Genomic DNA, 14,725 nt, shown 5'->3' with positions numbered 1-14,725 from the left:
TCAGTATTAAATGTAAAATAAACACATAAGTAGTACTGTTCGTTCCTTAAAGTATGTTGTGTATACATTTTTCTGACAGATTCGCGCATTTTATATGTGAGTCAGAAACAAACAATAAATATACCATCAAGGCATTAAATTATGTTTTCTTTTCGTTTGAGTACATCTAAGAATAACCCAATAACCCAAGTTAATGTTGCTCAAGTGACCTGTTCCGGTTGAGTTGCATATTGCTTTGTAGTCGTTTCAAATGGTTGTGTTTAGAAAAAACACTGAAGAGATTGCATAGGTTTTTGAAGTAAATGGTTTTGTTGAAACAAACGGAACATGAGTGCTTTCCATTAATTATACTTGACTAAAAATTTCAAGAACATTGGCAGCTGTTAATTCTATTTTAATACTATCTAAACTTATTGGATTTAAAATTTTTATAATACACTTAAGGTGTCTTTCTTCATTATTATCCTTTAAAAAAAAGAAGAAATTGAAAATATCATTTGCTCTTACTTTCCTTAAGCAAGATTAAACAGGGAGCATTTAAAATTACAAATGTTTTAAATCCAGATCCGAGAAATTTGTTGGAAAAATGGCAAAAATTTTATAGAGCTTATTTTTCAATACTTTGCTGACATTCAATAGCACATGAAACATTTTTAAAACTAACCAAATTACTAGTAGTTTAATCAAAATTCTGGTTTTAAATTCAATATGTCAATCTGAATAGAGAAACAAATGAGGCATTTAGCATCAAAACTAGTTCAATCCATGAATTTCAAAAGGTTTTTTATTCTTCCACAATTTGATACTTCGTTGCCTGTACTATCTTACCACAAAGTAATTTGGAATTAATCCTTGTCAATCATATCGAAAATTGCTACAAAAAACCCGTTTTATTCCAAAACCAGATCACTCATTGTTATTACCATATCATCAATGCAGAACCGTGCAGAAAACATCAACAACATTTTTAGAATAAATTGCTTTTTCAATTTGCATTTTTGATTGTACAAGCTAGTATTATGCATAATAGTGAGGACCATATGAATTAATTGGAACTTGAACAGAAAAATTAATTAAAATATGGATGATATAATTCAAAGTCAGCTCAATTCAAATTATTATTTTCTGTAAATAAAATTAGAGCAAATTTAAAAACGAAAACAAGAATGAAGTCGCACACCAAATGTTTTTCAAGGAGAAACTATCTATTATAAAAAATAAGGTGCAGAGAGCGAAATGTTTTTTGTCTCTCCTGTAAAATTTAAAAAGTAGATTTGAACTAGTTTTGATGCTAAACGCTTCAAATAATAATTAAAGAGAAGATCTTAGTCAGCTGTATCATGTAAAATGAGAGTCGCAAAATCTGTTTAATGCATAAAGGATATTTTTTGTTGTATGCATTATGCACCATATTGAACTTCGAGAGTTGGAACAATTTCACGTCTATGGTATGAAAATCATATAAAAGGGTAATGATAAAAAAAAAAAAAACACATTTGGCCCAATATCGTAACTGACGTTTGGCAAAAACAGCTTTTTTTTCGATTTGCAATCTCCAAATATTTAGAATTAATTTAATTACTTATGTTTTTGTTTTTCGTAAGTTTTCGGTTAAGTTTTTTCATAATTTTCTGTAAAACTTACGTTTATTACTAAACATTCCTCTTCATTTCCAATGTTTTTTAGCACATTCAAGCCATAATAGGTTTTATAGATTAAAATCTCTTCCAAGTGTTTCGAACAGTTCACATTCAGTGAGAGAGAGAGAGAGAGGGGGGAGAGGGAGGGAGGGAGAGAGAGAGATTTGATGGCGATTTGAAGAGCTTGTTTGCTGGAGGTATAAATGTGACGAAGAAGATGTAAATTTACTGTGGGTTTCTGCTTGCTACCTCTTAAAACAGAAGAGCTTGCAAAAAATAGTCTGGAATGTATTTAGTAATTTAAACTTCTGATAACTTATAACACAAAATTGCTAGTTATTACATGCAGCTATGTCAGGCTTACAAGAATTGCTTTCTTCAACGTAGGAGACGCAAACTAATGGATGAAAGAACATCCAACAAAAGGCAAAGGCACCCCCAAACCCTTGCATATAACAACATGCAAATTTTTGTGCTTCATCTTGTCTTTTTTAATAAGTTTATCAATTTAGCAAGTCATTGTTTAAAACTTTTTCAAATTTTCCAGTGCCACTATTGATTATATCGTTTTTACGCCGCTACGCAGCAATTTTGCAAGCTAACTTTTGCGAGTTTTCTGGCTAAACTGATTAATTAGATGGAGGGTTGCATATGGTACCTTTTAGGGTGGAATGTTGTAGCATCAGCGACACCCCCGGAAGGTGCCAATTGACTCCTTATGACATCCCTATATGACCCTTAAAGGTGTCATTTGGTTCTTTAAGGCACCCTGTGGCACCTCTTAAGAGTACCCGTTGGCTCCCTCTTGTACCCACAATGGTGCCATAGTCCAAATAGTACCCTTAAGGGGGTGCCGATAGTGCTACAACGTTTCATCCTTATAGGTGCCATATGCAACCCACAGTTTTAACAGAGCAGAAAGAGCACCAAATTTAGATTTTAAATCAATAGTTTAACCCAAAATTTTGAGTTGCGTCACTATCGTTTCCGGGGTGTGATATATGGCTAAATTTTCAAATCAAGTATTTGTCCACTTCGCAAAAAAAAAAAAAAAAAAAAAAAAAAAAAAAAACCGTTTACTAAAATGTGTAAGCACCCTGTTTGAAAAATTACTAATGTGCTCAAAAATGCTCCACTACAAAAATAGTACCGCAACTAGAGGGATATTTTCATCATGTTTATTGACAAAAAATCCGAGCAAATAATAAAAACGTGAATCCTCACTAAAGACAAGCATATAAGTATAAACATTAAACAAGTGTTTAACAAATTGAACCTCGAACAAAAAGAGTAAATCCTTTTTTAAAAATCTTTTATACCTTTAAAAGAACATAGAAATGCATGAAATTTAAATGGAACTTAAATTATTAATTAGGAAAGAAATTGGAACTTTTTATGGTATAGTAAAAACCCACATTCAAACGTTTCAAAGCCATCTCAAGTTTTCGATTCAGAACAATAGAAATTTCTGCATTACAGTAATGAAAATGAGTTACGATTTTTTTTTACATAATTAATAGCATTCAATGTTTGAAAATAGTTTAAAAAATAATTTGATGTTTTCAATCTAAAATTTAACGACACTAAAAAAAGACAACCCTGCAACAATAGTCATTTAAAAGAAAATTCTTTATCGAATCAGATTAAATGGAATGTTATGATGTTGATCAGCTCTAAATGCGATAAAGGAGTTACTATGTATCATTCAATAATACATAAGTCCATACCTGAGGCCAAAGGCAAGGGGGTTGTCCGAACAGCTTTTTCCCGCTTTACGTGACAGACAAAATCAGTTACGGTCTTACCGGATTAAGTGATACTGAGCAAAAACAATTTCTCTCTCTCTGTCTCTCTTGTTCTTTTTTATTTTTTATTTTTAATCGCAAATTGATGTCAGCAGGAAAGGTTTCCAAAAGAATGCGATGTGAAGTGAACTGCATTAGCATAACGTTTTTATTCCAATTGGGAGAAAAAACTGCTTGTTTGCGCTTTCGAATGAGAGACGGTATTTTAACCCCTTGCTTATTAAATATGTTTGAGAAAAACGTGCCAAAAATGGAAAAAAAAATAGTTAATTTTGTTCGTTATTGTCATTAAAATGCCAGGAATAGATTCTTCTGTCATAAAACGTAACAAAATGGAGTTTCAAGATGTGTCTTTTTGATCAAAGCATTGCGGCATCGGGTTTATGAATACCCTGTAAAACATGGAGCCATCGGCATGGCCAGAAATTAATTTTAAAGAGTGCGTATTGACATTGCAAAAAAAAAAAAAAAAAAATCAGTTTCGAATCACTCGTTGGAAAAAAGTAAAGCGCTGTTATATTAGTCATATTTATTTTATTTAGAATTATTCAAGCGTTAATGTAATTTTAATGAAGTTGAAAATTACAAAAATAAATATATCTTGAGAAAAATGAGAAAGATTCCAAAAAAAAAAAAATCGAATAAATAAAATTCTTGCTTACCAGAATCAGTGAAATTAGCTTTGAAAAAAAAAAAATCAAACTTATTTCCTAATTGGGGGGAAAAAAAAGGTCACAGAGTACATTAAAGTACAAGTTATACTATATAAGCACGTATGTGCATATGCATTTGTATATTTTGTACTTCTTTTGACATTGGTTGCATATAGTAAATCCGTAAAAATGGTACTTTTTTTAGATGGATTTCTGCCATTACCGGGTGTTTTTCGATTTTTTTGAGTGAAGAAAAAATTTTGCAAAACGTTTTTTTTTTTTTTCACAGGGAAAGAAAAACCAGGCGACTCTTGGAAAGCCAGGTGTAACAAGTTTGGGAGGAGGATCCCTAACTTGGCACAGTGAATGTTTTTTTTTTAAATCTTTTATGGGACATATCTACACATCCATGCCTTGTCCTGAGGTAAAGGACTAAGTCTCTTCCGTAAAATAGAATACTTCGTTCAAATTGAAAGCATCTGATTAATATGCTACAAGAGGTAACATTTCAAAACCGTCCCAAATACTTGACTGTACTTACAATTACGGAAAAAATTCAGCAGACCTATGGCAGACGGAAGAGTAGTCGTTTACAGTGCAATATACGATTGTGTTTCTCATTTTTATAAATATGGAGAGACTAATAACCGTAGTTGCAATATAATTTTTTGCAAAAGAGTTTAAAATGGCCAAATTGTTGTGCAATCATGTAACATCTTTCATCTGTTCTGAGATAGAGCGAATGGCTCAACGTAAATACCGCTAAAAATTGACTAAATCTTTGCTGTTTGTAAAGATGGTGAAAAACAGTTTAAAAACACTTGCAGTATGACTATGTTTAAAACTTAAGACAGGAAAGTTGAATTTTCATCATTGACATTTAAAAAAGAAAAAAAAAACATATTTAAAAAAAGTTTCAAGACATTTAATTAAAAGTACCGTCAAAGCGCCTTAGATGCAACACTATTAGCTAATTTCCTTGACCCGCTAATGCATACCTGACCTAGCTAATTTATCTCCCGTCTCATATTTTCAAAAATTGCCTTACGCAACAAAATGGAGAAAAATAAACAAGCACATGGGTTCGGTATTAATCATCTGTTTTTAAAAAAATAAAAATAAAAAACATGAAAATATGTTTTATGTATGGAAAAAAAAATACGATAAGATGACAAAACGATGTAGTAAACATGAGAAAATGCTAGAACTTGTTTGATTGTGATTTGATTCAGTACTCTGTAAATATTTCAAACTTTCTATGACTTTATTCATATTTTTTTGAATGTTTTGATATTACTACTTTCAAATATTTTTTGAGGAAAACATTTATTGATACAACTATATATTTGTTAATTGTATCAGAAATTTATCATCCGTTATAAGATCTAAAATCGGTACAGATAAAAAGATCAGACGAAGTCTCATCTATAATTTCCTTTTTCGTATTTTTTGAAACGATCGCCGACTATCGAGATATTTCGCTGCTTTACACTTAAGCACAGACAAAATGTTTTTTTTTTTGGGGGGGGGGGGGGGGGAAGGGGACCAGAAACTCCCACATCTCTCTTACATGTACATGATTTTAACGTATTAAGTTTACAAAAAAAAAAAATATTTGCACTCATTTATCACCATAGAAAAAATAATCTAAATTTTGACTGATTTCATCAAAAATTACTCATTAAAAATTACCTGAAGCAACTTTTTCATTAGGCTTGATTTTTTTTTAACTTTAGACTCTTTCAGACCATTTCATGTTTTACTTGTGTTACCCTCACCCATTTTGAAAACCTGGCGCCACTGACAACAAAAATTTCAGCAGTAACGCAAGGATTCGCAACAAGAAAACAGAACTGTTAAAACTTTAAGATACTCATTAGTGCAATTTATAAGAAATGAAGAAACATCTTTGTGCAGAAAAGTAAAAAAAAAAATACTACATCGTTAAATGTCACAAATTTACAGAGAACTGCATACCCGTGTTTCGGGGTTATAAGGGATCCCTTTTTCAATGCAAATTAAATAAGCTCATGGATGAAAATACACCCGATAAGAGCCAAAAGCTCAATGTTGGATGCCTTTTCATCCATAAGCTCACTTCTTTTGCATTGAAAAACAGGCTCCTTGTTACCCCGAAACACGTGCATGCTCTGTAATTTTGTGCGATTCTACGTTGTAATATTTTTTATTGCATTCTGTGTTAAATGCTTTCAAAACTAATTTTATCTATATATGAAAGTTTGCTGAAATGGAGTAAAATTCAAGAATTTGCTAGTAAACCGAAGAACAAATTCTTTGAGAAAGAAGTCGAGTTTGATTACACTTAAAAATTGCTATCCGAAGAAAGCAACTTTGTATTGGTATATTTTTGTGGCACTAGCGTGAGGGTCAATCAAATGCATTTATATCTTGCTGAATAGATTTTTTTATAACAATCCAAATAGTTGATCTTGACATCTTACAAATGAAAGTTTATGCAAATCAATTTCTCTGATTTCCAAACCTTTTCAGCAAAAAAATGAGAAAGTATCAGACTTATTCAACGAAGATTTATTCCGGGGAAACTCTTTTTCTCGGGCTACCATGACCTTTCAGTACCGGTTTTTAACATATTCAGAAAACTATAAAACCTATCAAGGAACCAAACCAGTGACCAGTTCTTAACTGGTGAAAAGCCTCGAGAAACACCATAAAGCCCTTTTTCTTTGGATTTAAAAAAAAGTCGACAAGTTTTATTATTATTATTATAAATGAATTTGATAGTAGAATTTTTACAACAATGAAGTAAAAAAGTATGTTTGGTTTGGTGGAATTGCTATCTAATTAACGTTTACACCTAAACATAACTTGATACATTACGTCAAGTAAAAATTGGAAACAATAACAGGTAGCAGGTATTTTAGTTCAAAATACAACTGTAGGATTATCTCTGTGATTTAATAGTTTCCTATTTTTAAGCTGTCAATGTACATATTTATTTGACTAAATAATAACCTACCATTATTACATAGTTGCAAATAGTTGAAGCCCTTTTAAAAGTCCCATAAAAATGACAGCATTATTTACACATGTGATGTAAACATTTTTATGATGTAACACTTGTAAATAATCCTCATTTCAAGAAGTAATAAAAAAATATCATTAGCAAGCAAATTTTAAGTTGTAAAAATGAAAAATAATACGAATAAAGTCAAATACGAAAGAATGGTATAGAACAGATCAGAACTGATAGGAAAAAAAGAGTATACTCACGTTCATTTAAGAAGCGGCAGCTCAAATAGTCCAACAAGTGTGAAGAATGAATGCCATTGGGGATAATTTTCAACTGGTTAGTCTAGTTGAACTTTTGATTTCTCAATTAGTTGTTGGTGCTGCCATCTATAAAAAATAATGGAAAACAGAATAGACATCCAAATTTATTTTTGGTTTTCTTCTTAGAAAGGATGTCTTAAGTCAGGGGTGCCTAGGTGGGGGGGGGGGGGGGTCATGGCCCAGGCTGCGCCATTGAAATTTTTAGGATATACTTTGAGGGGCAATTTTCACTTTTTTTGAGGGTGGTGCGATATTTGAAGGGGGGGGGGGGTTGCCCTTGCTCTTAGGGGGGCATCCTTGCTTTAATTGATGGAGGAAGGGAAGGATTAGAAAACATAACTCAAATATTTCGAAAAAAGAAAAAAACTCATCAAAAAACTTTGATTAGGCTACTGAATATCGAAAAAAAAAGTCAATTTAGACTTTGTATGTATCTGATAGGAAAGAAAACAAAAACAACGTACATTTTAAAACTTTTTAAAGAGAGTGTTCGGAAAAACGATATTTTTATTTGAACAAGCGAAAATTTCTCTTGGTTGTTATAGTTTTGCATAGTGACAGGAAAATTTTCATTTCTAAATATCAATAATATAGGTAGTGTAGTAGTAGTTTAAGGATAATAATAAAAAATCGAAGGATAACGAAATATTCAATCGCGTTTCCATCAAAATTTGAAGTACTGCAAAGGTTTATTTCTGTTACTACGACAATATGTCATTCTTCTGAAAGAGCGATAAGCTCCAATCGCATCTTCCGCACTTTCCCTATTAATTTTTAACTCTAATATCTCCTCCAATTTTGGTCGAAATTGTTTCAAATTTTTTGTGTTGGTATTATTTTTAATGGAGATTTTTTTCCCTAAATGAAATGTGGGGTAATGGGGGGACCATATAAGAAGTTAGATTTCTGGATAGTATTAGATAGAAGTATTTTTTCTCCATTTTTTGTTTTTTTTTTTTCAAACTTTTCATCTAATAAATCAACATCGTATTTTGACCATTTTTACAGTTTTGAATATGCATCTAGGACTAACAGCTGCGGAAATAAAGGTCTTTTGCAGGTTAAACGGGGACACGCTATATACAGATATTGTTTGCCTGTTTTTTTCCCCCCTTAACCTGAACATAACTTTGGGTACGCCGCTTGCACAATACACAAGTGAGTTTAATACTCTGGTTTCAATAGTAAAAGTAACTGTAAAAATTGTGGGAAAAAGAAAAATATTTGAAAAAATGTTTATTTTTGATAATTTTATATATGTTTCAAGGGAGAAAATCACCCCCCCCCCCGAAGCCCCTTCTTGCAACACATAACAATAATCTAGAACTTGCTTCCTGTCTAGTCATTCAGAAGAAACTGAAGCTAAAATATGAACAGCTAAAATATCGTCGCATCAGAGCAGCAGTAGGATAGCTTAGTATTATTTATTCCCTGGAAAAGATGTCTTAGTGTTGCCAAAGGCTCCTTCCCCTTCAAATCAAATTCACTATTATAAAATTATCGAAAACTGAAAAACGTAGGGAAAGGTGTCTCCTGAAAACTGTGGGTGATGAGAGAAAACGGATATTTTTTTTTTAGATTCGGAAAAACATTTTATATTTAAATCAGCTATAAGGATTTCGGAAGCAATTTTTATTTTCTTCACTTTTTTTTTCCTGCTTTGCAGTGTAATTTCCCAGGTGTCTAGAGCTTCGTGACTAGCAGATGATTGTACTTCTTCTATTAATGATTGGAATTTTGGCACTGAAAGTCGTTTGCGAACCGAAAGCCTCATTTTTTGTAATAATAATTGGTATTTTAATCATTAGTTTCACTGCCAGTACTGTCTTCTAAAATTCTGCAGTCCAACTGAAAGCTGAAGTAAAAATCTGCTGATAAGGTTTTTCCTTTTAATTCTTTTTTTTTTTAAATCTCGGGGTGAAAACACCTTTCATAGTTAAAATTATTTATTTGAAAATGAATTTTTAAAAATGTCAATATTACTAAACTGTGAAACAGGAGTTTTCCTTCGTTTTTCCGAAACTGTCAAACCTGTTTTCAAACCCAAAAATCCTCACACATTTCCTATTTAAATGCAAAACTTCTCTAAAATTTTCGCAAGTAGAACTTTAAGTTTATTAAGATCTCTTTAAGTTTAATAAAAACCGGATAAAACTGGTACTTGGAAGCAGTGGCGTGCACAGAAATTTTGGGGCCCGTCCATGTTGTTTACCTCAAAATTTCACACCTAAATGAAAAAATATTGGGCCTCTCTCAGGCTCGGGCCCGGGCCAACAGGTGTCCCTCCACCCCTCCCCCCGAGCATGCCCCTGCGTGGAAGCTAAAAAAAGACCTCATTGCAACTTGCAACTCATTGAAGGGCAGCGTTTGCGAATTGACCTGTGGCTCGACTCGACGTAGGGGAGGGTGGGGCAAGATGAGATACTTAACCAAAAAACAGTTGTGTTGGCAAGCCAAACTCATAAATCAACTCGAAAACTATGTGTTTAATATCTCTCACGTATTACAAAAGCATATAATTTGACTCTATATCCTATTTCCAACAGAAATGTTTCGACGCATGTTTTAATTTGATGAGTCAAAATCCCATCTTACCCCACCGGGTGGGGTAAGATGAGATTCAGTGTTTGCATAAGTCGCAAAGATGAACAGCTTCATCGTCCTCATCCTCCTCTCCTGACACGAACAATGGGTCTATTTCTTGCATTCGCACAGCACCTAATCCATCCTTCTGTCGATTGGGAATACACAATAAAGTCATTCGGCATCAGAAGGCTCAGACGACGACGATGAATCATTTCGCTTCCCTTTAAGTACAGTTTTTGGTTTTGATTTTTCAGTTCATTCTTTTGTTTTTATTTTTTGGCTAGCCAACTTAATTTATAAATGATATGATAAATTTCAATTATCTTGAATCTTCTCCTCTCTCTGCTTAGATTGTTCTATTTTCTACCGTGCTTTTCAGTCTTCACCATAAGAAGGTACTTTCTTATCAGTCGTAAAGAGATCTTCTTCCAAGGAAAACATAGTTTTCATTGAGCCCAAAGGCTTAACTTGACCTAAACTTCTGGTTTCTTTATTTGAATAATATTTTCCAGCTGTCGAAATTGTAAGAAGTCTGTCCAAAGGCTATTTTTTAACTTCTTTCACTGTTCTATAAAATGTAGCCGCGGTACATTATAAGCGCGAGATGATTTCTTAAATCCCGCATTTCTCCACTCATTATGGATTCAATGGCGTGTTGCATTGATCCTTGTGACCAAATTCGTCTTCCTTTGGTTGGTTCTCACCATCTTAAGAAAGCTGAACAGAATAAAAAACAAATTGCAATGTATGTGGGTAAGATGAGACCGTATCCCATCATGCTCCTTTTAAAATATCTCGTCTTGCCCCACTGACGGCATTTGGCGTGTTATTTGTCTAATCAAGTTTAGGTTAAAAATAAAATTACATTAAATCTCTGTAAATGTATCCTTTTGCATTGTGGATTACGATTATATGATAGAAAAAAGGTTAGTAAAATCGTACTTACCAAACTACATGTGGAAAGATGATCCAACAAAATAAGAGCACAGCAAAACGCGTGAAAGTTGAGAGAAAAACTTTATATGTTGCAAATACGCACACAGCGCACAACCTGGTTGATTGACCAACGTGGTTTCTTCTTCTCCCACCGCAATTACTTGACTACTTTTTCGATATACACTGGTGTGCAAATATTAAGGACGAAGTCGAAAAATTAGCATATCAGCTGAACGAAGAGGCAGAGCGGACAGAAAGACCAATCAGGAGATTAAGTAAGGTGATGTACGGTAGCACATGCGCAAATATGCAGGCAGACGTAATGGGGGAGTGTCTGAGTTGTATAAAGCATGTTGTCGGTGTAAGATCAGTATTTCTGGCAAAGAGATTGCACGCCGTATAGCAGTTAAAATCACACCGAGTTGCTGCCTCAGCGAGAAATGGCGAATAATCAATCTGTTAGACGACATCTGGATGCTTTTACCCGAGGTCGAATCATTGGGAAGTTGGAGGAAGGCCGCAGTGTGACAAGTGTAGCTGCAGAGTTCGGAATTGCTCACAGCATCGTTTCACGACTTTGGAAACAATTTCAAACTACAGGAACCAGGGGTTCAGTAGTGGTCGTCCACGAGGAACCACACCCGCAGTTGACCGGTATATTGTCTTACAGGCCAGAAGAAACAGGCGGGAGAAATCGCTAGACACACGACACAGGTGAATGGGAGACCGATATCGCGTTTTACCGTGGCCAGAAGACTGCACGGTGGTGGTCTGTTTGCACGACGTCCTATACGGTGTGTACCTCTAACGCCTGCCCATCGGAGAAGGCGTTCTCTGTGGTGTCGGGAACACCGGAATTGGAGAGACGATGAATGGGGACGAGTACTCTTTACAGATGAGAGCAGATTCAGTCTGAGTAGCGATTCTCATCGCATACTCATCTGGAGAGAGCGGGGAAGCCGCAATCATCCCTCGAACATCATTGAAAGGGACAGGTATGGAGGTTGTGGTGTTCTCGTTTGGAGAGGCATCATGCTTGGTAGTCGTACAGACCTTCACATCTTCGACGCAGGTTTAGTCAACGGGACCCGTTATTGTAGCGAGATTCTTCTTCCATATGTGCGTCTTTTTAGAGGCGCTATGGGTCCGCAGTTCCTTTTCATGGACGACAATGCACCATGTCATCGCACAGTAGTTGCCGAACAGCTCTTAGAGAGTGAGGATATTGAACGTATGGATTGGCAGGCACGATCTCCAGATCTCAATCCCATCGAGCATGTATGGGATTTTCTAGGCAGACGCTTGGCAGCTCGTACCTTACTACCAGTAACGATTCGGGAGCTTCGATTGGCGCTGCAAGACGAATGGGCAGCAATGCCTCAACAACTCATTGACACCCTCATTCTAAGCATGGGCAGACGCTGTGAAACCTGCCTAACCTAGAAACCCCTACTAAAGACCGGATGTTTCTTGCTGGACACCCATCACAGGGATGTTTCGGCCTTCAGTCGCATTGCGCTCCGTGCTACTTTTTCAATAAAGCTTCTTTTCATCCCTCTGATTTCTCTTTTAGTAAGTGTTGCTTACATTACACACGTCCTTACGTATTGGGGTTCTTACGGTATTAAATGTGTTTTTTGGAAAGCTTTTGTACAAAGTTATATTGAAAAAACCGTCTCGTCCTTAATTTTTGCACACCAGTGTATATCGGCACTCACCTAGTGAACAGCTTCAGTATCTCCTCCTGCCCCGCTATCTCATCTTGCCCCACCCTCCCCTATAGCGCTTTCAATGACGAACATTGAAGTAACTAAAAAAACTGACACTTAGTTTAATTGGCAGATCTTGCCGTAAACTTTATTTTCGATAGCTGACGTATTTTAGTTTCAAAAAGTAAATGTATCTTTATCTTTCTTTATGAATTCCACAAATATTTTTAATAGTAACCAACTGAACGACGCTTAATCAGGGCAGAAATAGACGAATAGAAACGTATAAATATAAGTTTTTTTACATCACATTTTTGCGCGGTGTTTCACGGGTAATGCTACCAGCCATGCATTAAAATTTATTAATTAACTGCAACATTCTTTTGTTCAGGGCCTATCAGTTAACGTAAAAATCATCTATCCAATTTTATAATTCCTGTATTAAAAAGCTGAGAAGGGTCATTGTGGTTAGACTCAAAACTTTAGTGATGATGATCGCACGGCGATCTTTATGGTACTGGATCAGCAGTTCCGGGGGTTCAGGGGTACTCACAGAGAGGGATAATAGCGCAAGTTGCGCCATTAAAATTATTGGGGGATTTTCAAAGTTTTTTATTTATTGATTTATTTATGATTTAAATTATTTATTTTATATTATTCTGTTTACTTTTCATTTCATTTATTTATTTAGTTTGTGTGTGTGTGTATGTCATTGGCATAACGCAGAACTTTTCGAATAAAATAATAATAATAATTATAACAATTATAAATCAATAAAAAATATTTCTAAAAAATAAATAAAATAAAAAAAGAGAGCTAAAAAAGAAGGGAAAGAGGGTTGAGACAAATTTGAGGGGGGAGGGGGCGATTTCGCGCCATTGAACTTGAGAGGGGATGGGCACCCCTGCGGTCGTTGACGAGCTGAGGGCTAGAGCCCACTAGCAATAGTTAAACCATGAAGTACCGTAAATTATTATTCGCTTTGTAATGGAGTCAGTTCCAGTTTTTTGAGATCTCAGCTTTATCACGTTCCTTTACGCAAACACAACGCTGCCAAAGCAGAACTACCTATAAGCCGAAGTCTCTGCAAATGGAATGTTTTACTTTAGTGTGCGCTAATTTTGATTGTGTAATTTTTCTTTTTCGAAATAACTAAAATCAAAACTCCTGTACTTTATGTTACTATTTTACTTACTGAAATTTGATATGCGTCGTACTTCGCAAGTCTAGGTTGACTGGAATCTATGCCACTGATATTTCTTATGTATGGTTAAAAAAATTTACTTTTCAATAATTAGGCGGAAGAATGATGATCACAGCTGCTATAGAATTAAAAAATATATATGTAGTCGTACTAAAAAAAAGGTGAAATATTTCCACTTTTTAAAGGCCCAAATTTACTGCCAAAAATAAAAAATACTGTTTCGATGAAAGTTTTATTTTAAAATACAATGTGCTTTCTTTATGTACTGTAATTTTCGAAACCAATTTCCGTTTCCTTCATTTTGAAAAAGCTCAGTCCTCTTTACTATTTCAATTTGCCCCACATTCCCCTATATCTAATGAAAAGGGACATTCGGGCCTTTAAAAATTGCAATTTTGAAATTATGTCCCCAAAAGTGCCGATATAAGATTTTTTGGAGGTCACAGTGATCTACCTCCGTGACCTTCCATCGGTGAAGCCCTGCATGAAAAGTTTCATCCTTTCTCTCTATAGGTTAAGAGCGAACATACAGAAATAAAGAATATCAAAATTGTTTGCATTGCACTAATCACAGTATTTTTGTACCAATATGATTTGAAACTACAAATCCACACCCATTGCTCTCTGAAACTTTGTTTTTTTTTTTTTTTTTTTTTTTAATCAATATATAAATACTATCTGTTTATATCCCTTGAAATACGTCTCAATATTAAAGTAGTGAATCATCCATTTTTACGAAGAGGTAATTTGAGAAGCAATTCAGTAAGAAATAGGGTGAAACTAATTAACCTTCATTGAAGAAATCAAAGCACTCGTTTAATGAACCAGCGTCACAATGATGTTTTTTTCTGAGTAAGGTTGATGATATTCTCTATTGTTA

The 14,725-nt window shown here is 34.4% G+C and overlaps 1 protein-coding gene across 1 annotated transcript in view; it reads right to left on the bottom strand.

Moving 5' to 3' along the window:
* Positions 1-7,392, bottom strand: part of LOC129218391 (flavin-containing monooxygenase 5-like) — a 41,268-nt gene extending 33,876 nt beyond the window's left edge. Inside the window, exon 1 of the mRNA XM_054852639.1 lies at positions 7,351-7,392. The gene's annotated coding sequence lies outside the window, so the exon portion shown is untranslated. The remainder of the gene's footprint in view (positions 1-7,350) is intronic.
* Between the last annotated feature and the right edge of the window lie 7,333 nt (positions 7,393-14,725).

Source organism: Uloborus diversus, chromosome 3, assembly GCF_026930045.1.
Source record: "Uloborus diversus isolate 005 chromosome 3, Udiv.v.3.1, whole genome shotgun sequence".
NCBI lineage: Eukaryota > Metazoa > Arthropoda > Arachnida > Araneae > Uloboridae > Uloborus > Uloborus diversus.
The sequence above is the reverse complement of the archived record's forward strand: the minus strand, read 5'-3'. Positions and strand labels throughout refer to the sequence as shown.